This window comes from Canis aureus, chromosome 35, assembly GCF_053574225.1.
Source record: "Canis aureus isolate CA01 chromosome 35, VMU_Caureus_v.1.0, whole genome shotgun sequence".
In the NCBI taxonomy this organism is placed as follows: Eukaryota; Metazoa; Chordata; class Mammalia; order Carnivora; family Canidae; genus Canis; species Canis aureus.
The window spans coordinates 29,310,304-29,334,791 of NC_135645.1; the positions used below are offsets into that span (position 1 = coordinate 29,310,304).

At 40.0% G+C, this 24,488-nt stretch overlaps 1 long non-coding RNA gene across 8 annotated transcripts in view; it reads right to left on the reverse strand.

Annotated features, from left to right (window-relative positions):
- Nucleotides 1–245: 245 nt before the first annotated feature.
- The window catches only part of LOC144305554 (uncharacterized), a 124,235-nt gene continuing 99,992 nt past the window's right edge, over nucleotides 246–24,488 (reverse strand). For 7 of the 8 annotated variants that reach the window (XR_013372556.1, XR_013372553.1, XR_013372554.1 and 4 more), the window contains 4 exons: nucleotides 13,158–13,291; nucleotides 3,277–3,337; nucleotides 2,095–2,194; nucleotides 246–599 (listed from right to left, as the gene is read on the reverse strand). This is a non-coding gene — a long non-coding RNA (uncharacterized LOC144305554). Of the gene's footprint in view, nucleotides 600–2,094; nucleotides 2,195–3,276; nucleotides 3,338–13,157; nucleotides 13,292–14,605; nucleotides 14,701–24,488 lie in introns of those variants that run through there. The other variant, XR_013372555.1, reaches the window with a different exon arrangement.

Below are 24,488 nucleotides of genomic sequence, written 5' to 3' on the forward strand. Positions count from 1 at the left end.
GGCCGAAAGATAATTTTGGAATACCTACTTGGAATGGTGAACGTATCGCCATGTAGGTGCCATCCAACATCTTATGTAATCTTATGTAATCTTTTGAAAGATGTTATGAGGACTCTCAAAGGATAATCAATTTAGTATTTAGTATGCTATTATTTCCTCTTCTCTGTTAACTCCTAGGCTAATTTATTTGTAAAAAGACAGTTTGGAGAACTTAGCATACAAGAATATTTCTAAGACAAATAAAATAAATTTACTGCTTCAACTTTAATTCAAAACACAATATGAGCTGATAAAATTATTTTTAAAAAATCCCAAGTAGGAGGCACAATCTGTTTATTAGATTGCTCGTGTTTTTCTTTTTCTAAAAAAAAAAAAAAAAAAGTCAAAGCCATGATAACATGTAGGTCTGATAGAGCAAAGCTCAGAAACATTAAAAATGAAAAACCAGCAATTGCCTCCTGCTTTGATTTGCACATCAAGTGACCGAGAGGAAGAGACAACTCCCAGAACCCGAAGTTCTGCTCCTTTCTGTTATGATGAGGATTCGAAAAACAGAGTATGCCGTGGATCCCAAATTATCCAATCAGCTTCCATTGTTCCTATGGATAAATTAAATGATAATAAGTAATCAACCGAATTATTCTAGCATCTAAGTAACAGACGAGTTTGCCCTTTTGTCATTTAATCTACAAATACTAGCTGCCTATATGATTTTGAGTCTAGCCCTATAAAATACGAGAAATCAGAAACAAAGTCTTTGCCCATGGGAAGTGAACAATCATCTGGGGAAAGGAGGAGACACCATCATCTTCCCCCCGGCCTCCCCCAGAAGCCCCGGGGGCTCTTTTAAATCCGTCCTTCAGGGTGCTCTTCCCAAAGGGCGCACCTGGGTATGTCCTCGCCCTCTCCTGCCTCCACCTCCAGCTACAGACATGAGATGCTTCACCCAATTTCCAAGGCACGTAGCTGTAAGCACCCAACTCCTTGCCAGAGAGTTCTGTGTTTGTAGGCCTGCCCGCCTTGGAGGTTTGGCAGCTCACCTCCCCCTGCTCCCCACCTCTTCCTCCACCTCTTCCTCCGGCCACAGGGCAAAAGGTGGTTTTGCTTCCTCAGGGTGACTCCTCCTTCTGATCCCAGCAGCAGGCCATTTCCCTAACCCTCCTTTTTCAGTCCAGCTAATCGTGTAAAACACGTCATAGCGCCGGGAACCTCTCCTCTGACAACAGGGGTTAGAGACAGCTTTACGTTTTAGTTACTAACCTCTCTCCCCCTCTCTGGGCGATGAGCTCCAACAGGAGAAAACTCAGGTTCCTGTCTCCTCACCACCCCAAACTGACGCTTTGCTAAAGAGCCTGCATCCTGTAATCCCTTAATAAACACTAGAGTGACTCTTATTAAGTGAAAAACGAAACCGAACTCAGTTAATTCTATCGAAGGAACTTTCGAAAATTCCCTAATGTTAATAATGAGTTTCAATTTTCAGCTTAAACTAGTCCGTGATTGGATTTTATTTGTTTATTTCTTTGTTTTTGAAAAACAAACCTTGAGTTGTTCACATTCACAAAAAGAATGCCAGCCTCTAACCATAGTGTAAGCATTTATTCTTTGATGTATTCTACAAATACTATTATATAGTATTTATTAGCATATATATTTATTAGTATATATATTTATATAGTATATATTTCAAATATATATATTTGAATTCAAAGATGCTTCACAGGTTTTAATCACTCAAGATCGTGAATTATAGAATGTACTTGAAAATAAATGTAAATCAGATTACTTTTGAAAACTTCATTGGCTCACTGTCCCCTGTTTATGGCAAGTCAAAACCGTGCTTGGTAAATGAAATTGTCAGTTAGGTTTGCGTTTGGCATAAAACAAACTTAGTGCTCCTTAATTTACCTGTATTTACATTTTCCTTCCCAGGATGTCCTTGTCTCTCAAGTGAAAATTTAGAAGCAATTCTTTTCTTTTTAGTTTTGGCAAATTAAGTCACTTAACCCTACACCCAATACTCCTCTTATCTACTGCTTTTATATTTTCTATTGCTCATTAGACAAGTTTATCAGTAAATTACCAAGCACTTACACTGTGCTGGGCCTCATGCAAAGTATTTTACGTGCCCATTCTCATCTCAACATCACAACCAGCCCTTCACATAGAGATGCTTCTTGAATTCTTCTAATAACTAGAAAGACAAATTCAGTAAGTTACCTCATCATCAGCAGGTTAATAAAGGGGACAGGCTGGAGTTTTAGGCCAGTTCTTCCTCCTTCCCAAAAGGTAATAGTGAAGATAGACGAAACAGCACCCAGTAGGAGAAAACCCTAGACTTAAGAGTCTTTTTAAAACCCAGAGAGATAAGCCCTGACTTGGTGACCAAGCGACAAGTCACTAAACTTCTCTATAATCACCTTTAAAATAAGGAACATGTATAATATTAAGGGCAAGAACTATGGTCTACCTAGTGAAAGTTAATTCATTCTCCGCTTACCTCATCTCTCCTTTACCCAGCCCCAAAATTAAGTCCACAGAAAGAATGATGAATGGCCTAATGATCATGCACTGTACAAGGAGACAGGAACGTAATCATATAGTCAGCATTTTTCATCTTCTAAACCATATGCTTATCTTCACAGAGTAGAATTTTTAGATTAGTAGCATTTTTTAATGTGGTGTATATCATTAGGAGATAAGACTACTACCAGCTGTTTGAAGAATCCATTGGAAGGAAGTGAATGAGACAGATTGGTGATAGGGGAGGAAATCAAGTCTAGCAGCTCCATTTCTTAGCCCAACTCCCTATTTTTCTTATGAGTCACAATGACTTTTGTAAAAGATTTTAATATCTTCATTTGCATCTCTATAAACTGTCATAAGGTGGACATTTCTACTTACATAAAAATCAATGCTTCAAAAGTATTTTAAAATCCTTAGTATTTCAAGCATTTTAAACATGAGCCCAGATCATAATGTAGGATCCTATCCACAAAATGTAGTAAAACAATGATTTTTCAACAGTTGTTGGAGAAACCTTAATGAAACAGGCTAGACTCAAGAGGAAGGACAAAGGATTACAGGACTGAGGCATGGCAGGTGTACCAAAGTTGTGCCCTATAAAAAACACACGAGACTGAGACAATATGGGACTAAATTCTACTTCTGTTTCTTGATTGAATCTCATGGCTCTTAAAAAATAATCTGGCATAAACTCACAGATTTTTAATTTCTCATGCAAAGGCAAACTAATCAAAACTAAGTTCATCTTACCTTATTCTTCCATCACACCTTCCTCACTGTGCACTGGCTGCTCAAGCTCCGGCCATCAGATCTGGCAAAAGGGAAGAAAGAGAGGAAGCGAGGTCATGTCCCTGCACATGCACTGATACTGTATTTGCCAAATCACAGCCACAGTTGTACATGAAGGAAGCTAGGAAACCCAGTCTTTAGTCACAGCAACGTCCATAACCCAGACTCCAGGAATATATTTTGGTAAACAAATACCCATCATTTTCTTTGACGTGGATGGAACTGGAGGGTATTATGCTGAGTGAAATAAGTCAATCAGAGAAGGACAAACATATGGTCTCATTCATTTGGGGAATATAAAAAATAGTGAAAGGGAATAAAGTGGAAAGGAGAAAAAATGAGTGGGAAATAATCAGAGAGGGAGACAGAACATGAGAACATTCCCTAACTCTGGGAAATGAACTAAGGGTGGTGGAAGGGGAGGTGGGCGGGGGGTGGGGGTGACTGGGTGACGGGCACTGAAGGGGCACTTGATGGGATGAGCACTGGGTGTTATTCTATATGTTGGCAAATTGAACACCAATAAAAAATAAATTTATAAAAAAAAAAAGAACCCACCCATGGCAAGGAAGAAAGAAAGAAAGAAAGAAAGAAAGAAAGAAAGAAAGAAAGAAAGAAAGAAAGAAAACCAGCAACGTCTACCCTGGTGATCTTATGCAAATGACACAAGATCGTAAACAACAAATCCATCATCCGTAACAGGGATCTTAACACCCGTGCTGTCATAATGTAATGAGGACCAGAGGACCATACGTTCTAGCGGAAAGTATCACAACCTGCAAAATACTGCGTCTACATCTACGCCCTATGGAGACCCAAGGCATTATCTGTTCACAGAAAGTCAATGAAGAGAAAAAAATCTGCAAATAGGGGATTGTATTACTAATAGAGGGCTTTGGACAAACGTCCATGCATTTTTCCCTTAGAGATTTATTTATTTATTTTAGAGAGGGAGGAAGTGAGGGAGAGAAAGAGAGAGACACACACACACACAGAGAGAAGAGAGAGAGAGAGAGAGAGCATGCACCACCAGGAGAAAGGGAAGGAACCTTCAAGCAGCCTCCCCACTGAGCACAGGGCCTGACACAGGGCTCGATCTCAGGCCCCAAGAGATCCTGCCCTCAGCTGCAGCCCAGAGCTGATCCCTCCACCCACTGAGCCACCCAGGTGCCCCTTGTCAATGCATTACTTTTACATTTTACATGGGACTTTTACAACACGGTTTTCAAAATTCTCTTTATAACAAAGAAAAGACTTAGAGTATTCACCACTAGATTTAATAAATATACTTCTTTTGCCACTTAGCTTTGTTAATATCTTTTCTTAATCTATCTAATGTTTTATCTTTCTCTTTCGCAAGGACCATCTTTCCTAATTCAAGAGCCTGAAACTCTTCAAGAGCCAGTGTGGGCTGGGGTTAAGGTCTAACAAGAAGTGAAGCCGATCCTGTCAGGTTGCTCTGTGCCTGTCGGAAGCCACCCACGTGAAGGGGCCAGGGGGAATCATGGTCTCCCCGTCCCATTCCTGTGCATACACCACTTGCACCTTCCTCAGAAGTCTCTCACAGGAGCAGTCTCTCTCTCTCTTTTTTTCTTTTTTATAGTGTGAGGGACCAGACAGACAAAAGACTGCTATGGAAAAGCAAGGAAACTCCCATTTCCAGTGATGGGGGAAGTGGGAAGCAGCTGCAGATGTACTAAAGTGAAGCCACTGACTGCAAAGTTAGGCTTTGAATTCTTTTTCAGCAAACACGGGGGAAAAAGTTGGATCGTTTGTCCTCAAAGAAACTACCTCAGAACACTGAAGCTCCTCAGTGGATCCAAAGAAAGACGATTGCTGACAATTGGTAAAAAAGACACAATGAACCATTGTCAGAGGCGCCTACTGAATGCCAATTTGTAAAATAAAACCCTTTGAACAATCAGAGGATGTTGGATGTTTTAAAAGAAGCTGCTGATTCAAAATGAATAACTTCACTTTGCTATGTTTTCTGCTCTTGTATAGATCATCATCACTATTTTTACTTGCTATTTTCAGCAGAAATTTGAGTTAACCTTTTGTTCCATCTGTAGCCCGCCTTCTGAAGCAGCACCACCTCCTTTCCATTATTCCTTTCAAAAGGACTGAAATTTGCAAAATGTGCCATTTCCCTCCCTCACTCTGTGGAGGAGGAGCAGAGCCAGCTTTTCAAGCATGAAGAGTCCTAATAATCAAAGGAACTTGAGGACTAAAATGAGTATGCAGAGCAGGTAATGCCCAACACCAGAGCAGATATGACTGGGGAGGCAACAAAAATACTCTTGCCCTAAAATGCATTCTTCAGAAGCCTGTCACAGCATCTGGAACTCCCCCACTGTGACTTGCTGCAGACTTCAAGCCTCTAACAGAAATTACAAGTATCTTCGTGAAGATATTATTCACTAAACCACTACTGACCATAAATGTCTCAGCTCACACCGGTTTGTCTAGTTATCTCTACCTGAGACCATTGTACCATCCACACCTTTTCCTGAATAAGGACACTGCTAAGACACTGGGGTGCTGACACCCTGAACGACAGTGTTCATTTAGTACATTAGTTAATTTTAGTATTTGAGAAAATGAAAGATAAAAATTTATCCTGAATTCACTGGCGTCTTAAAAATATATATATTTTTTTCTTTCCTATTCATGATAGCAGTCACACATTTGACATACAGCTGTACGTTTGGCCGCCTGTACTTATGGAATATGTGTGTATCCAATCCTCAGAATGTGCTCAAAGCAAATACGTATTTCTGACCCCTCCTCATAATGTCTTGGCATCTCAGTCAGCTATGCCCTCTGGGAAACCAGGCTGTGCCAGGCTGAGTGGTCTCCCAGGGAGAAGCCTTGGTTAGGGTGGGAGCATGTGGGAACTGTGCAAACAAGGCTGATTCTGGCTCCATTCTAAATGAAGGTAAGGAAACAATCCATTCACCAAGAATCCTATCTTGCAGATTTATCCATGATGAAGAATTTCACCTATGATGTGGAATGACACAGTCGATGATAACGAATTTTTACTGTAGAATGAAAGTTAAGGACTGGAAGAGGTCTTGGAGGTCACATAATCCAAAGTGACTTACTACCTCATGTCTTGTAACTCATGACAGTTAGGACCTGACCAGAGCACTCTAAGAAACTATTGACATTAATGAAATGTGAGTCAGGAAAATATTATCAAATGCAATGTTGGCAAATACGCTGATGTTGATAGGCATCAACATCATAAATACATGTTTCTACCTACAAGGATTCTGCTGTGCATCTTTTTAATGTCTTCTATCACAGAACTCATACACTCGTATGACTTCTGACATTAATTGTGTTGCTTTTTGGCATATCATCACACTCTGACTCCCCTTTTTTCTCCTGATAAATATGGGGTTAATTTTTTTAAATCTTTAAAGTTCCTTCAAAAAAAAATAAAGTTCCTTCAAACTTACGATTCTGAAAAAGTAAAAATTCCTCCTAAACACAAAATATGTCCTATAATTTATCTAGATTATTGTCACATTTCCATTCTAGAAAAAATACTGAAGGACATATATCTACATGTCTTTCTCTTGAAGAGGCACATTTATGTAGATGGTGCAATTAATAATCAAAGTTCTATTACTTAATTTTTTTCAAAGGTATTATCTTTTTTTTAGGATTTTATTTATTTTAGAAAGAGAGAGAGCGAGAGGGGGAAAGGGTAGAGGGGGAGGGAGAGGATCTCAAGCAGACTCTGTACTGAGCATGGAGCCTGACATGGGGCTGATCTCACAATCCCAAGATCATGAGCCAAAACCAAGAGTCCATGCTCAACCAACTGAGCCACCCAGGCACCCGTCAATGGTACCATCTTGCTGACATACCTTAACAACCTTGAGAATGGTTATAGTGAGACTGAAATTACATAGCTGCACTAAAAATATAAAGAGTGATGGCATTACAAAAATACTGTGCTTTTTGAGATACCTTTGATAATAGTAACTAATAACTCTTGAAGTTATTAACTATTGAAGTATTGGCCTAACACTCAAGTGACAGGTTTTCCTATTTATACAAAGAAATAATGATAATGTGAAGTTGATTTTAATCCTTCTAAGGCCACATGAAATGTAATATTTTCTCTTTGTAAGCAATTAAGGCTGTATATTCAATGTCAGAATTGTAAAGACGAGAACAAAGAATATGTTTTTTGGCCCCACTCTCCCACATTGGCACATATTTAGTCTCCTGCATCACTATTTAATTCCCTTTTATTGTTCAAGTGTAGCCCACTTGAGTAAAAGGATAAAGGGCATAGGAAATTATAATTAACTCTCTATGAATTATATTTGACAGGAATGAGAAATAAGCTAACACTTGGCCCTAAGGCTATTTCTATATAAAACTATCACCAACTACTGAAAAAAATTAATTAACCAAGCAGTAATTTTTGCTATGAATTACCCAATATTTTTACTTATTTTCCCTCAGACAGTGGGTTGTTTATATGGTATTAGGGAAATGGAGCTTAAGAGAAGTTAAACACACTAAACTGAAAGTCAAGTCCAGTTTGGATTCTAGTGATGCAAATGTCCATCTCCTGTTCATTTTGTTTCTAAACATTTCTTGAATGTATAACATATTTTGAAAAATGCCCTGAGTATATCTAAAATTTTTTCAATTAATCACTGCAAAGTTCACCATGCCCCTAAGGCATATTCAACTTCCATAAACATATTCAGTTATGTAAGAACATGGAGAAAAATGGTGGCATCTATGATGTGACATAAAACCCATTATACCAGTAATGCACAACAGAGGGCTAGTCTTTTGAGTGTAGAAGAAGTGGACCAAAGAGTAGGATAAATCACTGGAATTGAAAATAATATTAAATAGTCCAATATGATTGTCAAATCCATCTGTATTGAACTCCAAGCATTACCCCAGTGGAAACTCAATGTTGATTTTGTTTATTGGAAGGTTAGGGGATAACACTGCTGTTGCAAGACTTAAAAGTTGTTGCTAATAAATTTGGGCTTCTGAGAGAAGTAAGACACAATGACAAGTACCCAAGAACTATCACCTCTGAAGCATTTTATATGTTTAGTTGTAAGCCAGAAGAAAAAGGATTTGAATACTAGGGAAACTGTTCTTTCTCTTTTTCAAACTGTAAAATGTATGTTTTATTTATTTATTTATTTATTTATTTATTTATTTATTTCCTAAATCAGTTACTAACCTCGAATTGCAATTAACAAAAATCAACTAATAGTTTCAAGGGAAACCATATTTGGGGAACAACAAAACAAAACAGGAGGTCTCACAAAATCATAGCAATGTAGTGAAGCAGGCTTAAAATAGATAGAAAACAGACAGAAGCTAAAGTAACTCCTAACATGTGCAAAATATTAAAAAGTGTGGCCAGGACATCAGCACTGTAAGCTAGTTCAGCTCTTCTAGGACATATGACCACTGCCTAATGATATGGCTGTAGGACCACTGCTGTAAATATTCCATTTGACCTCTGTGAATTTCTTCTATTTATTGTTCTAGAGTCACTCATTGAAGCATCCCAGGTTTTAGGTAGAAGCATCCAATTGATAAAGAGCAATCATGTTTCTGAATACTGGAGAGCCACTGTATTCATTACCTGAGGCTGCCATAAAAAATTATCACAAACTCAATAACTTAAAACAACAGAAATTTATATTCTGGAGGTCAGACATAGGAAATCAAAATGCTGACAGGAACTGCACTCCCTCCAAAAGCTTTGGGGAGATTCCATCCCTTGCCTTTTCTAAGCTTCTGGGGGTTGCCAGCATTCCTTTGGCTTGAGGCAATAGAGCTCCAATTTTTGCCTGCACTTTCAAACCACTTCCTCCTCTTCTGTGTGTCTCTCAAAATTCCCTTCACCTCTCTCTTATGAAGACCTTTGTGATGGCATTTAGGCCCCACCCAGGTTACGTAGGTAATCTCATCTCAAGATCCTTACTAAAGTACACCTGCAAAGTCCTTTTTCCAACTAAGGTAACACATATAATTCTTGAGATTAGGACCTGATGTCGAGTGAACAGGTTTCAAGGACCATATCAACTGTTGGTGAGGAGGTGGACAACGAGATCTCTCATACATCTCTAGTGATTGATAACTATTTGGGGAAGCACTTGGCAGTTTTTGCAAAAAGCTTACCCACATACTTACCATACAATCTAGCCGTTCTACTCCTAAATAGTTTCCAAAGAAACCTAAAGAATGTATCCACATAAAAAGTTATACACAAATATTAATAACAGCTTCATTTTTTTAAAAGATTTTATTTATTCATGAGAGACACACAGAGAGAGAGAGAGAGAGAGAGAGAGGCAGAGACACAGGCAGAGGGAGAAGCAGGCTCCATGCAGAAGCCTGATGTGGGACTTGATCCTGGGTCTCCAGGATCACGCCCTGGGCCAGAGGGAGGTGCTAAACCGCTGAGCCACCCAGGGATCCCCCAGCAGCTTCATTTTTAATAAGTAAAAGCTAGAAACAACCCAAGTGTCCACCAACAGGTGAATGGATAAACATTGTGGCAGATCCATAGAACTGACTACTACTCAGCAGTAAAAATGAATAAACTATTGACCATAATACTACATGAATGATTCTCAAAATAATTATACTGAGTGAATGAAGCCAAATAAAAAGTAATCCAAAATATAGGATTCTATTTACATAAAATTCTAAGAAATTCAAACTACTGTAGAGTATCAGAGAGTAGATTATTGGTCGGGAAGAGAGAATTGGAGAGAGGCACAGAAAGGGGCACAAGGAAACTTCTGGAGGTGATGAATGTGTGCCTTATTTCAATTGTGGGGATGGCTTTATGTATATGTGCATATGGCAAAACTTAGCTTGTACACTTTATGTGTGATTTATTCTATGATGATTATACTTCAATGAAATTGGCAGAAAATAGCAGTAGAGACTAATGTCGTATTAGGCCAAAGAAGTGAAATACAAGAAAATAGGGCTGTATCTGAAAGAATGCTTTTAGCTGCAAGAAACAAAAAGCCAAATTTATACTGATTTCTAAAAGTAAAACTAATTGGCTTATAATTATAAAACTAGACTAGGACACTTTTTACCCTAGGAAGAAGTAATTGGTAAGGGAAAATGAGCTAAAGTTAAACTAGCAGTGACAACGCACAGGGAAAGAACAGGATAATAACCTGAAAGAGGACACTTCTAGTTCATTCATACTCAAGTATAGGAATCATACCTCAATCTTTTGATACCTGGTTATTTGGAAAACCGGTCTCCAAAACTATGAAGGAGAAAAGAGCTCAAATCTCACCATACCTCATATTTGTGTTTCTAAAAGGAGCTGGTGAAACTCTGAAGAGTTACTGCACCTTACTATAGCTGCTAATGAACTTTACTCCAATTCAAGGCAATATTTATGAGTAAAATAATGCAACATATTTTATCTGCAGCAGCACCACCTGTTGTGTAACATCCACTAGATACAAGTCATTGATAGATACAGTGATAGGCAAAGGCAACTACACAAACTGCAAGGAAAGAAAGAATTATGATGAGACTCGTCCAACACACTGGGAACCTACTGACAGGCAGAGAGGGAAGCTGTAAAATGCTTTATCAATTTTTTTAAAGATTTTATTTATTTATTTATTTGAGAGAGAGAGAGAGAGAGAGAGAACACACAGGGGCAGGGGCGGAGGGAGAGGGAGAAGCAGGCTCCCCATGGAGCCCAATGTGCAGTTACAGGATCAAAACGTGAGCCAAAGACAGATGTTTAACCAACTGAGCCACCCAGGGGCCCCTATCAATTCTTTTTATTATTTGCAATCAAGACTCTGGATAAATCTATATTATAGTAGAAATCCAATTGTATGAGACTTTCTCATAAACACAACGTTTTTCTAAAGGAAGAAAACATTTGAATGTTTTACCATTAAAGCCGGCTATTGGCCTACAAATCCGAGATCCTGTGTTTCCATTTTAAATGCCCCTGACCCCACCTGTTATTCTGGCTGATATTCCAATAACCCATTTTCACTAACTTTGATAAACTTCACATGGGTGAACCTTCAGGTCATTGCTTCATAGCTCCTGTGTTTAGGATTTTCCTAATGCCACAGTGTGGGATGTCTGCAGATACCTGCTCAGCATTTAGGCATGACCAATCTGGAAGTGTGGGAGACTGAATGCCCAGGAATCATCCTTAACCAATGTGAGATGAAAGCCAAAGGATAAATACTTCCTCCTTTCATCCCCCAGACAGATCATTCTAAGACACATTTCATAAAACACTCCATAAAGTGCAATGAATTCAACCCACAATTTCTCATGCTGATTGCCAATTTAATGATGCATCTTTATTTTAGCTTTCCCTCCTTCCCTGTTTCATTCTCCCACCCCTCACTCCTGCTCTCTGCATATAACCCTTTGTCCGAGATTCTGCTTTCTTGAATAGACCCACTAGGACACTTGGTACTTGAACTAAATCTACATAACAGATCTTCAAAGTGGGTTTTAGAAGCTGGATCAAGCTCAGTCAGACAGCTGAAGGTATGTGTGATAGGACGTTGGTGTACAAGAGCATCACAATTAGTAGGAACCCCAACTTAGGTGGATTGGAATAATATACATATGGTAAGTTCAAGTGTCGTTCTCTGTGGCGAGCAGAAACCATCTTACAGGATGTACTTTTACAGAATGGATTAAGGTGTCTCTAATTGATCTCTTTGGAAGCCTTGAAAAAAGAAATTCCAAGCTCAGGTTGGCTTTTCATCAACTTAAGGCATGTGTGAAAAGAAAGAACCCAGAGGAATGTTTGAAGAGATCCACATCTCCTATAGCCATGGGATACATCCTACTGAAAACCAGGCCCCAGATTTTATTGAGCTGCAAAAAGATTTAGTACACGTCCTTGATAACATCCGCTAATCAGAATCGGAGCTCTGCTAAAAATATATGCATATATTTAAATATATACATTTATGTCACCTTAAAAACCTGAGGTGGATGGAATTCTAAGAATCTTGAACCATAAGATAGCCCTGAACCTCTCAAGGCAGTAGAAGCAGCCTTCTTGCCCTGGATAAACAAAGTAACCTTCCTGTTCTTAACTACCCTGTAAGGACTCTGAGGCAGATGTCTAGCCAGATTTTGCTTGTCCTCTTCATGATATATATCCACAACTCCTCATTGCTTTCAGACCAAAAAAAAAAAAAAAAAAAAGGTGAGGTCTCAGTATAGCCCAAACAGGGAAATGCAATTTCTTATACGTTGAAAGAATTATAGGGACTGCTTAATATGCACAAGCAGAAACAGAGATGTGAGTGTGAGTGAATGGTCTTGAAGCTATTATGCTGGGTAGTGGTCAGTGGAGGGTAAAGCAGAATATAAGGTTGAATAAATGATAATTGATTGGTTTGGAAACCTGTGACTCAGAGTTCAATGTCCTAGTAAGGACAACTGGTTTTGGTCCTAACCTGCCATAGGAATGGGTCTTTGAAGCTTGGTCTTTTATTAAATGAGATAGAGATTATAAAATTTACTTGGAATGATACTGAGAAAGGGATCAGAAGATTTAGGGAAATAAAAATATTCAAGTGAATTTACTACAAGAGATTGCAAAACCTACTACTGGATTCTGTTCCCTGGGAAGACCCAGAGGATGCGTCTTCATAAAGAAAATAAGAAATGAAATAGTGAGAGGGGCATTGGCCTCTTTGAAAAGCTCAGTGGGAATGACAAGAGGGGATACTTCCTACTGGACTCTCCGGAATCGATCGCCGTTATAGGATGACAGAGCAGCAGAGGTCAGGTGCAGCACTTACACGTTAGAATGAAGCCAGAGTGGCAGGTACCATAATCCATGGAAGTCAGTGGTAACGGTTGGCTGAGACATCACACACTGTAAGAGGCATTACAGATGTATGGTTGATTATGAGGTTCCTTTTCTCGCTGAACCCTGTATTGTAAAAACAATACAATTACGGTCTGGAAATAAGAGGGCTGAGATGAATTGCTATGTTGCATAATCACAGTCCTTCACCCACCTTCCAAAGCGATCCACATACTCAGACTGCATTAGTGGAAGACGCTCTGTTATTTTACCAGGGCTGCCCTAACAAGGTATCAAAGACCATGTGACTTAAACAATGAAAATTTACTTTCTCACATATCTGGATGCTAGATTGCCTGAGACCAGGGTGTCAGCATGGCTGGTTTCCACTGAGGCCTCTCCCCTTGGTTTGTAGACGTCTGTCTCCTCCCTACATCTTCATTGATCTTCTCTCTGTTCCTGTCTGTGTGTCAGTGTCCTCTTCTTGTAAGGACACTGGTCATAGTGGATTAGGGCCCACCTTAATAACCTCATTTTCACTTACTAACCTTGTCAAAGATGCTATCTCCAAAGAGAGTCAAGTTCTGAGGTTGAGGGGCTAGAATTTTAACATATGAGTTTGGGAGGGAAAAATGCAGCCCATAACAAAGAAAATGTTTAGTTCCCTTGAGAAAAGGCCTCCTCCACAAGCATATATGATAAAATGACAAACATTTAATAACTCCCTAAAGAGATCTATGACCCAAACTGGGGAAAGGATAGTACTCAAATTTTGGGGTTGTTTTTGTTTTTGTTTTTTAGGACACTGACACCAGAACCCCATCAGGAATCTTCTGATTTGTTAAAGGGTTTATAAAAACCTGGTAATAAAGATAATTATGGTCCAACTCCATATCACAATGGTTTCAAATTCCTACTGATTGATTCTGGTCTTAAATCTTCAGTCTCTAATTGCATAATTGACTGGCTATATGAAGTAGCTGGCATACTCTCACATTAGTTCTCCAACCTATGACGTAAGAGCCATATGGTAGGAAGGATAAGCAGAAGCAATTTAACCTGCCACTGAAGTCTGTCAATATTGCAAAGAAAAAAGCAGTATTTCAATCCTGGAGGGATTCAGATACCGCTGCCACTTCCCACAAACCTTTTTTCAATTCACCTGTTTGTCTATGAAAAGGTAGATGGATTGTAACAAACGAAGAGGGATTATTATAAACTTAACCAAATGGTAGCCTTACTCACAGCAGCTTCTGTGCTGGAAGTAGTTCTTTACTAAAACTTATCAACATAGCCCCTGGCATTTTGTATGTGGTTATTGATCTACTGGATATATTTTTTCCAACCACTACCAGTACAGAAGATAGAGAGCACTTCTCTTTTTCTTGGAAGAGAAAGCAGTACACATTCACTCTTTTTTCAAGACTGTCAACTACCCACCTCACTCTCTGTCCTCAGGAAAGGATCTTATTACACAGGGAATGATCTTATTACACAGGGAATTTGATCATCTTGAAATTCTGCAGAACAACATTATTGGACAATTATAATGTAAATAATGCTAATTGGTTGAGCATCTGCCTTTGGCTCAGGTCCTGACCCCAGGGTCCTGGGAATGAGTCCTGCATCAGGGTCCCCACAGGGAGCCTTCTTCTACCTCTGCCTGTGTCTCTGCCTCTCTCTGTGTCTCTCATGAATAAATAATTAAAATATTTTTTAAAATATAAAATAAATAAAATAGAATACTGCTAATCAGCACTCAAGAACAGTTAGTAATCTTGTAAGACAGAATTGACAGGGGGTAAAAAATAAATATCATGATAACTCAGGGGTATACTCTATTGTGAAGTTTATAGATGTCCAGGGGTCAGAAGAATACTGAGACATTCTGTTTAAGATAAGGACAATATGCTCTATGTTACATGCTCTATGGTGAAAAAAGAAACATGTCAATTTGTAGCCCTTTTTGATATCTGGAAGAAATTTGAAAGGTTTTTTTTTAACTATTTATGAAGTAGCTTATAATGCTGACAGTTTTTAATTGTTCCCAGAGTAACAGAAGCTTCTGCAGGACGTCTAAGATCTATGCAAGCTGTCCTGAAACTCAGGTCATATGACCTCTCATGTCTGAGGATGCTAGAAGTACATATGATAAATTAAAAAAAAAGAAAAGAAAATCTTCGCAGCACATGTGGTAAGCCATGATAGAAGAGTCCCTGCACAAATTCTAAGGATTTTGCAACAAGGCCAGGTTTTCTGTGGCAGAGCGACCAAAGCTTGAAAAATACCTCCTGTTGTATTAGTGAATCTTGATACAAACTGAAGACTAGTGGGAGATAGTGAGTGACTGTGGATCGGAGCTGCCCGTCCCGTAACATTAGCAGGCAGCACCCAACCGCATGATAGACACGACCTGTTCAGAATGCTGCCTCAGCAGACCCAGAAAATGCAAGTAAGTTATTAGAAAACAAATGAACAAGCACAGCCCCCACATCTGCTAATTCAGATAGAGACTTGGCCTTTTGGAGAAGTGTCCTAGAACTAATCGACCAAGAAGGAAAATTCCTAGACCTGGTTTACAGATGGATGGGTATTGGTATTGGCCACATGGTGAATGCTGCTCTGCTATACTCTCATCCAGCAACGGCTGTAAATACCAACGGTGAAAGGACAACCCCTGAGTAGCCAAGTTGTGAGCGGTACACTCGGACATTAACTCTGTATGGCCCTATGCCGATGTTCTCATCCTCCCAATGAGGCTCATAAGAATGTACCTACTGCAGGCGTAAGACGGAACCATCCAACAAACAGAATTGCACGTCCCAGGAATGCTGGCCTTCTCCCTCAGCCACCCAACGCTGGAGAAATGAGCCACGGATGAAGGGGAGGAGGTTGAACAGGGACCCAACCGCACGGGTTCCCTCTCAGCAGGACTGATCACGACTGCCACGGCTAAATAATCAACTTACTGGCAGCAAAAATAATACCACGCCTTCAATGTGGCACCATCCCTCAAGGAGAATAGCTATGCACTTTTTGGCACTCTGACTACATCTGACCTTTAACATCTTGGAGGATAAGTGACAAATCCTTACCAAATTCAATATCTATTCTGGGATAGGGATCTGTCCTTCCCTTTCTCAAATGCCTCTTCCAGCACCATCAGTCATTCAGATTGTACGTTACACAGTTGTATATGAGAGTAAGGGGCTTATTATGGCGGAAAGAGGTGTAACAATGGGAAGATGATGATGGATCCTCCAGTTTTTTACAAAGCTTGCTACCCAGAACATTCAACCCAGTAGAAACACGCTATATAGAGGCTCGGCCATGTTGCCAGCTTGGGGAAAAGATCCCGTAGAGTCAGTGTCCTTATCTCCAGAATGAGTTTCATGTGCTGAACCAAAACCAAAAGCTAAAACTGTGTCCTGATAATTAGAATACATAGGTCCATATATGATCAACATTTATATTCAAAACTCCCACTAATAATGCACCTGCAGAATTTTTGCTTCTTATTCCCACATTAGAGTAGAATTTCTAGAGGAAAAACAGGTCCTGCCACCAGGGAATACAGTAAAGGCTCCATTGAACTTAAAGCTATAAGTATTATGTTGGGATCCTCACATCAAAGAATCAACAGACCAAAAAAATAAATAAATTACTATACTTGGGGAGTATTGACCATGACTACCATGAGGAGAGAGGACTGCCACTACCATAGCAGGTGAGGAGTATGTCTGGAAAACAAGTGATTCATGGGGGTGTCTCTTGGCTCTTCTGTGCTCCTTAATAGCTGTGAACAAACAATTACAGCAACTAAGGTACAATAAAACAATTCAGTTAAACAGTCAGCTCTTCTGGATCTGAAGGATCATTTCACTAGACAAGCCACATAGATGAGCCGAAATTCTGACTGAAGGTGACATAAACCTAGAATGGATATTTGAAGACGTAGATAATGAATATCAATTACAGCCGCGGGACAAGCTTTACCATTGGGAACACTACCTCGTTCAAATAATCCTGGGAATTGCAGACTGTGAATACATCTGAGGGCTACAAGGATTAGACTCCATATACAACCCTTGTGCCTAATTTCAAGTCTTTCCAGCATTGCTCCTTACTCCAGCTGGGGTCACCAGATCTTAGGAGGTTACAACCCGCACCTCGCCACAGACTCACCACGGATATACACTGCTCACTTCCTGTATGGGGGTTTCTCCAACGGCACAATGTGAGATGTCAGTGGGAACAGTCACCACGCACACGGTGGAACCTCGAAACATGAATGAGGCACTGCCTGTGGAACCCGGCTTGACCAATGGGGGACAGCAGTTGACAGACATATGCCCTCCTTTCTGTCAGAGATGTCTAAAATACATTTTTTTGGTCTCCTAGAAAGTCCCACTGTATACCCCTATCCCTCATTCCTGCTCCGCAAGATCCTGTTCCTAAATAAAATATCTGTATGCAAAACCTTGCTTGAGCACTACTTTGGGGAAATCTGGGCTGAGACAGTGGCTGCCCATTTACTCTCAAAAACCTGTATTCTAAGGATACATATTTAATATAAAACAACTGGACATTTCCTCTTAAATCAAATGTGCTACATTCTTATGCATTTCAAACTCCCCCTCCCAAAAGCCCTCCTTTATAAGCAAAAAAAAAGTTTCTTAAACTTAGAAGATTAATGTTTTCTACCTTTTAATGAAATTCAACCATCATGTCAAATATAATTGACCTACCTTAAAATGTAAAGACATCAGCTATTATTAATGAGCTGTTTTAAGGCACAATTTGGAACATGATCACAGTTAGAATATATATGAAGTTCTATATGATAAAAGATTAAGTTATTAACCTTGGAGCATTCTCTCTGCATCAGCACAGTTTTAGAATATTAGAACAGAAGCAATATTCAATTTGCAAAACTTTCTTTAACAACACATCAAAGGAGAAAAATAGACAAGTTGGTTTCAAATAATGAAACCGGCTTCTCAAGAGAACTAAGAAGTAAACCCTCCAGTTTACTCTCTGTGGCTGCTTATTCCATCACCTACCATCTATCACCTCTTTGACTTTGGAGAATTCTCTTTAAATGTGTTTACTAAGGCAAAGTGAAGTGTAAGGAAATTATCAAAGAAAGATGGGGCAGTATGTGTACAGAGAAATAAGCATTGTGCTTATTTTCCCCCGTTATATATGAATTTCCTAGTATTTGGCTTATTCCCAGTTTTAGATGCCCCTCCTTCTTCCATCATGTGCCTCTTGATCTACAGCAAATATTTCAATGCCATACCCAGATGCTCATTTCCTTCTTCTTCACATTATTTTCTATTCCTTTATGCATCATTTATTCTCTAATACTGCTTGGATATACACCTGATATTTTCTGATAATTTCTTGGGTATTCTATTTCTTATACAGATTTGCATATAATTCTAAAATTCTTTGCAAACTCATCTCTACGGTTTAAAGTACCTTTGTTTACACATCACCATGATATTTTACAGTTTATCAATACTAGACTCTCTGAGGTTGTGTTTGGCACATTTTCTTAAATCTCATTGAGTTATTTGATTTTGTAAATCTATTTCATTTTTAAAATCTTCTATTGTCTACTGTATAAAGCTTTTGAATAATATATTTAATGATAACATAAAGTAATACTTGGACAATTTTTAAGGTATCATATGCCCTACAGGTGAGATTCCAGTGAGATGGGTATTCAAATGTTGCTGTCGAAAATTTGCTATAACCATCTCTGCAAAACAAATCAGTCTTTTTAAAATGATCATGCTTTTTTGATCCATAATGTATGTATCTCACTATTCTATGGAAATATCCAGAGATGCAGTCAAAAACTTCTTACCTGGCCATAAAAAAGAATGAGATCTGCCATTTGCAACACAGATGGACCTAGAAGATGTTAGACTAAGTGAAATAAGAGACAAATACCACAGGATTTCACTTTTTTTGTGGACTCTCGAAAAGAAAACAGATTTTAAAGAAAAGGGAAAGAAGGAAGGGAGAGAAGGAGGGAAGAAGCTAAATAAATACAGAGCACAGACTGGTAGTTGCCAGAGTGGCAGTGGGTGGGGGACGGGCAAGACGGGTGCAGGGGAGTGGGAAATACAAGCTCCCAGTTGCAGTATGAGTAAATCATAGGGATAAAAGGTAAAACATGGGAATACAGTCAATGGTAGTGTAATAGCACTGCATGCTGACGGATGGCAGCTACACTTGCGGTGAGCATAAGATGATGTACAGAGCTGTCAAATCGCTATGTGGTACACCGGAAACAAAGGTAACATGTGTCAACCCTACTTCAATATTAATTAATTAATTAGGTAAAGAAAAAAACTCACGGGTGAGAGCATATATTAATTTCAGTGTTAGATATTCTGGCCAAAAGTTACAAAAAGCTTAGAGAACTTACAGGATTAGTAGATACAATATGGTGCATCTACACTGTGGAATTAATACTATCACTTCAAAAGCATATTCGAGTCAAGTTTTACGGTAATAATATAAGTTTTATGATATAATATTAAACAGAAAACACATACTGAATAGAATATTGGATATACAGTATTAAATACATTTTGGAAAAAATAACATTAGATACATTGATGACAAATTTATAAAAATTAGGTATAAAATAAAATACTACTTATAAAACTTTTTAAGAATGATGAGATATCAGGTGATTTTTATTTATTTCTTAAATTCACCTATACTTTATATATCTTGCCCCTCATCAACATGTATGTTTTTATATAAATCAAAGTCAAACTGTTTTTTAAAAGATTAAAATCAAATTTCTGGGTTCTATTTCTTCTACCATTAGGAAGTAGACTGAAGCTTTGTCACCAGAATATTTATCATTTAAGAGATAAACTGTTAATAAATAAGATTTCTGTGTACTTCTGATGGTGGCATTGATTAAACAAGTTTCTGTCACTTGACAGAAACTCAAAATATGTTGTAAGGACCCTAAGACATTTTATTGAACTTCACGAGTGGGAAATGTAGGTAGTCCCCAGAATCTTTGAGAAAAAGATATTTTCTACATATCTCATCTCCACTTATTTCATCTTCATTTGTATCCTTTAGACTAGCTTGGTTTTTTCCATAGAGCAGAGCACAGGACACTAGATGGTCTTACAATATTGGCCATCTAGACAGAATATGATTCTCTGACTCAACTGCAAAATTCAGAAAGATTCTGATCAATCTAGTCTGAATCAGTTGCAATTACCTGTGGCTAGAGGCAAGTTAACAGCAAAAAAGAGCTTCTCTAAAAACATATATTTTCTAGACAATAGGTATATATATTACATATATATATATTATATTTATATATAATATATATAGGTATATATTATATATTTATATAGGTATATATATTAAATATGGGATATATTTATTCAAAAATCTATATAAATATGAAATATCTGTTCACACATTCTATAAAAGTATTGTATTGCCATAATATGCATACACTTAAACATACACAAACATTTTTAAGACAATTACAAAATGATATAAATCATGAGTTCTAGCAGTTTCACTCACATCCCAGCGCCTTGTGGGTGGGTACGTATGATTTTGGAAACCAGTGCAGTAGATTCAATTCACTTACAGAGGACATTTAAAATCTAAGTACATTTGTGTGAATCAATGAATATAGAAAATAATTTGATCAATTGCAGAAAATGTATACAAAGAACGAGGCAGGCAATGGATGAAATTTTTTTAATTTCTGATTACTCTTCACTTGAGTTTAACAATGATCTCTAAAGTTACTTTTACCAGAGAAAGGTTTCTTATAAACCAGAACTTTCCAAAGAATGGCATCAAACAGAATTAAGGTGACTGGTACAGGAGAACTTAGAACAAATAGATCATTTTCTTTATTTTAAGAAAACAGATCCAAAATCCTTTCTACTCCATAAAATGCTTCATCAGCAATATCCAAAAGTGGATTTGAACATTACTTGCCACCCGCAAAATCAGAAAAATATCTTATAGTCAAGTCTCAACTAACTATTAATAGCTTTTACTCTCTCTTTTTCTCAATGTGTATGAAATCCACCAGGGGGACCAAAAAACAAACAACAACAACAAAAACAACAACAAAAAACAAAAAACAAAAAAACTACCCTGAAAGCTCTCCACTTCTCTATCCCAAAACAGGGTGGAGGCCACTTTGGAAGGGACTACACTTGTTTCCAGGAAGTCTTTCATTTCCAGAATATCTGAGAACTGAGGTCCAGGGAAGATGCAAGATCAGGGTTCAGAAGGACCTGGCTGATGCCACGGGTCCTGGGAGACAGTGACGGTGTCAGGCAGGGCCCCGCGCAGCTCTGACTGTTCTTTCCAGCGCCGGCCTCGGTGAAGGGGTGAGAAGGGGCTAGCGGGCAGGCACCCTCTCTCCCCGGGCTCCTAGAGTCTCTGCCCTCCTCTCCCTCAGCACCCCCTGTGAGGTTGAGGGGGGCCCTTCAAACGGGAAGACAGAACGTGCGATGAGAGCCTCTGGCCTCCCACAGCGGGCCTAAGGATTGAGCCTGGATGAAGGGGAAGGAGCAGGGTGGCCTCTGCCTCCGCCCAAACCCCCGCTGTACCCGGGTTTTCTCTTCTCAAGTGTGTGATGGGGGAGCGGCAAGGTCACAGGGGTCTGCCTTGACACGCACACACACACGCACACACGCACACACCCCGCCTGGGCTGCGGAGGGGCCACACAAGGACACGCGGGCCGTGTTCCCACCTGGGGAGGGACCAGACATTCTGTGCAACCAGTGAGCTCTGGCTGTGCTACACCCCACCCCTGTGGAGGGGAGTCAGTAAAATATATTTTTTAAAAAATGACCCTGTCAGAGGACTGCAGGCCTCGTCCTTTCCATTCTCTTTCTCTGACCCTTTCGAATTGATGCAGTGCCCTGTGCGGCAGGACAGGCCTCAGCTGCGACGGCACCTGCCCCTTGCCCCGCAGGGCCGCAGGGCCGCAGGCCTCACCGCAACTTGTGGAGGCGGTGCTGCTCCTGCTCACACTCGTGCTCCCGCCTGCACGCGGCCGGCAGGTGATGCCCTCGGCCCGGGCTCAGGGCTCCGCCGCCCTCCCGTACTGTCCTCTCCGGGGGTCCCGGCCCGGCCTGGGCCGCCCCAGCGCTCTCGGCTCGCACCTGCACCTGCACCTGCAGCTGCACCTGCACCTGCGGGGCCTCCCCCGCCGCAGCCCAAGGCCGCCTCCCCTGGGGGTCAGGCCGCCCTCCCGTACTGTCCTCTCCCAGTGTCCCGTCCTGGCCCCCGGGCCGCCCCAGGGCTCTCTGCTCGCACCTGCACCTGCACCTGCGGGCCTCCCCCGCCGCAGCCCGAGGCCGCCTCCCCCGGGGTTCAGGCCGCCCTTGCACACTCAGCGCCGGCCCCGCCGCGGCAATCCCGACACTCACATCCCTCATTCCCTTGAAAACATTTTCCCACTCTTTTTTTTTTTTTTTTCTCCACATAAGGGGAAGAGCTACTTACTTTTGAAGAAGCCACCTCATTTCAGGTCAAGAAAACTGGGTTTCCCATTCGCTGTCCCCAGAAGGAGCATCCCTTAAGGAACAGATATTTTCAAGTGTTCTGTCTCAAACTCCATGATGAATTTAAAATAAAATTCTTTCCCTGGATCCTTAAAACCTGGCAAAACCGATTTTTTCCTACATAAATGCTTACGGCCCACCGCAGGTGAGCAGCAGAAGCTCAGCGTGTCCCACGTTCTTCCGATGACGCCCGACGGGCCGCAGCTAGAGGCAGCGGGGCTTTAATCCTTCATGAAGTTTTTCAGAATTTCGTGACCTCAATAAAGTAGAGATTGAAATGATATACAAATGATATTTCTCTCTTTGCATGATGCTTGTAGTCAGGTCAACACTGGCCACTTTTTCCAGCTCGGGTCATGATCTTGGGGTCCTGGGATGGGCTCGGGGCTCTGCGGGAAAGTCGTCCTGAGGAGCCTCTCACCCCCTCCCCCTTCCCCCTCCCTCTGCTTCTATACTCTTTCTCTTTAAAACAAATCTTTTTTTTTTTTAAGAAAAAAGATGTTTCCATTGATGACTTTAAAAGTATGTATTTTTTTGTAAGTCAGAAAAAAGAGATACTGTATATGTTCTTACATATGAGAAATCTTAAAAAGCTGAATTCGTAGAAAGTAGAATGGTGGGAAAGTGGGGGCATGTTGGTCAAAGGGTGCAAACCTCTAGTTATAAGATGAGTAAGTGTTGGGGAGCTAATGTGCAGCATGGTGACGATAGTTAACAGCACTATATTATATATTGAAAGTTGCTCAGAGCGGATCTGAAACATCATCTCACACACACCTAGCAGTGATTACATGAGGCGATGGAGGTGTTAACTAACCCTACGGAGGCAATCAGTTTGCAATATGCATTACATTGCACAGCTTACATTTACACAATATTATATGCCAATCACATCTCAATAAAACTGGAGAAAAATAAATTCACTTGATACCATGGCAGTTTGCAAAAAATATTGATCTTAAACGCTACATGGACAAACTGGATGCGAAAGTCGTCTTTATTTCTTTGGCTCAATTCTTCCAATATTACCTATGGTCATTTGATAGTTTTTTTTTTTTTTTTAAGATTTTATTCATTTATTCACAAGAGACACAGGGAGAGAGAGAGAGAGAGGCAGAGACACAGGCAGAGGGAGAAGCAGGCTCCATAAAGGGAGCCCCATGTGGGACTTGATCCTGTGACTCTAGGATCACACCCTGGGCCGAAGGCAGTGCTAAACCGCTGAGCCACCCGGGCTGCCCCATTTGATAGTTTCTAAAGATATGTATTTCAGTAGCTCTCTATGTATTTTAAGTGCTTTTTACATGAAATTTTATTCACCTTGCTAGGCTCCCGTGAGGCCTCAGGACAGACACTGTTACCTCTTGTGAGAATTGAAGGAAGTCAGGCTAAGAAAATTCACAGGAGCTTAGGCGACTTACCTACGGTGATACACACCTGAATGGTAGAGATATAACTAGATTCCAAGTCTATACAAATTTAATCCTCCAATAAATCTCTAATTCGCCAGAATCTATGCAATTTCAATGGAGAATTACTCCCTTCTCACTCTGCATTATGCCAGGAGGGGCCAAGAAACACTGTACTCGACGACTGTAGAGTAGGTAAGCACTGAGAAATGTCCTTAACGTTACTTCCTGAGAGGAGTTAGGAAAGATGCCAGTGACCCAGGGACACTTTCCCTGGGAATGGGACCCTGGATACACAGCTGGATAAGAATAGTCCAAGAAG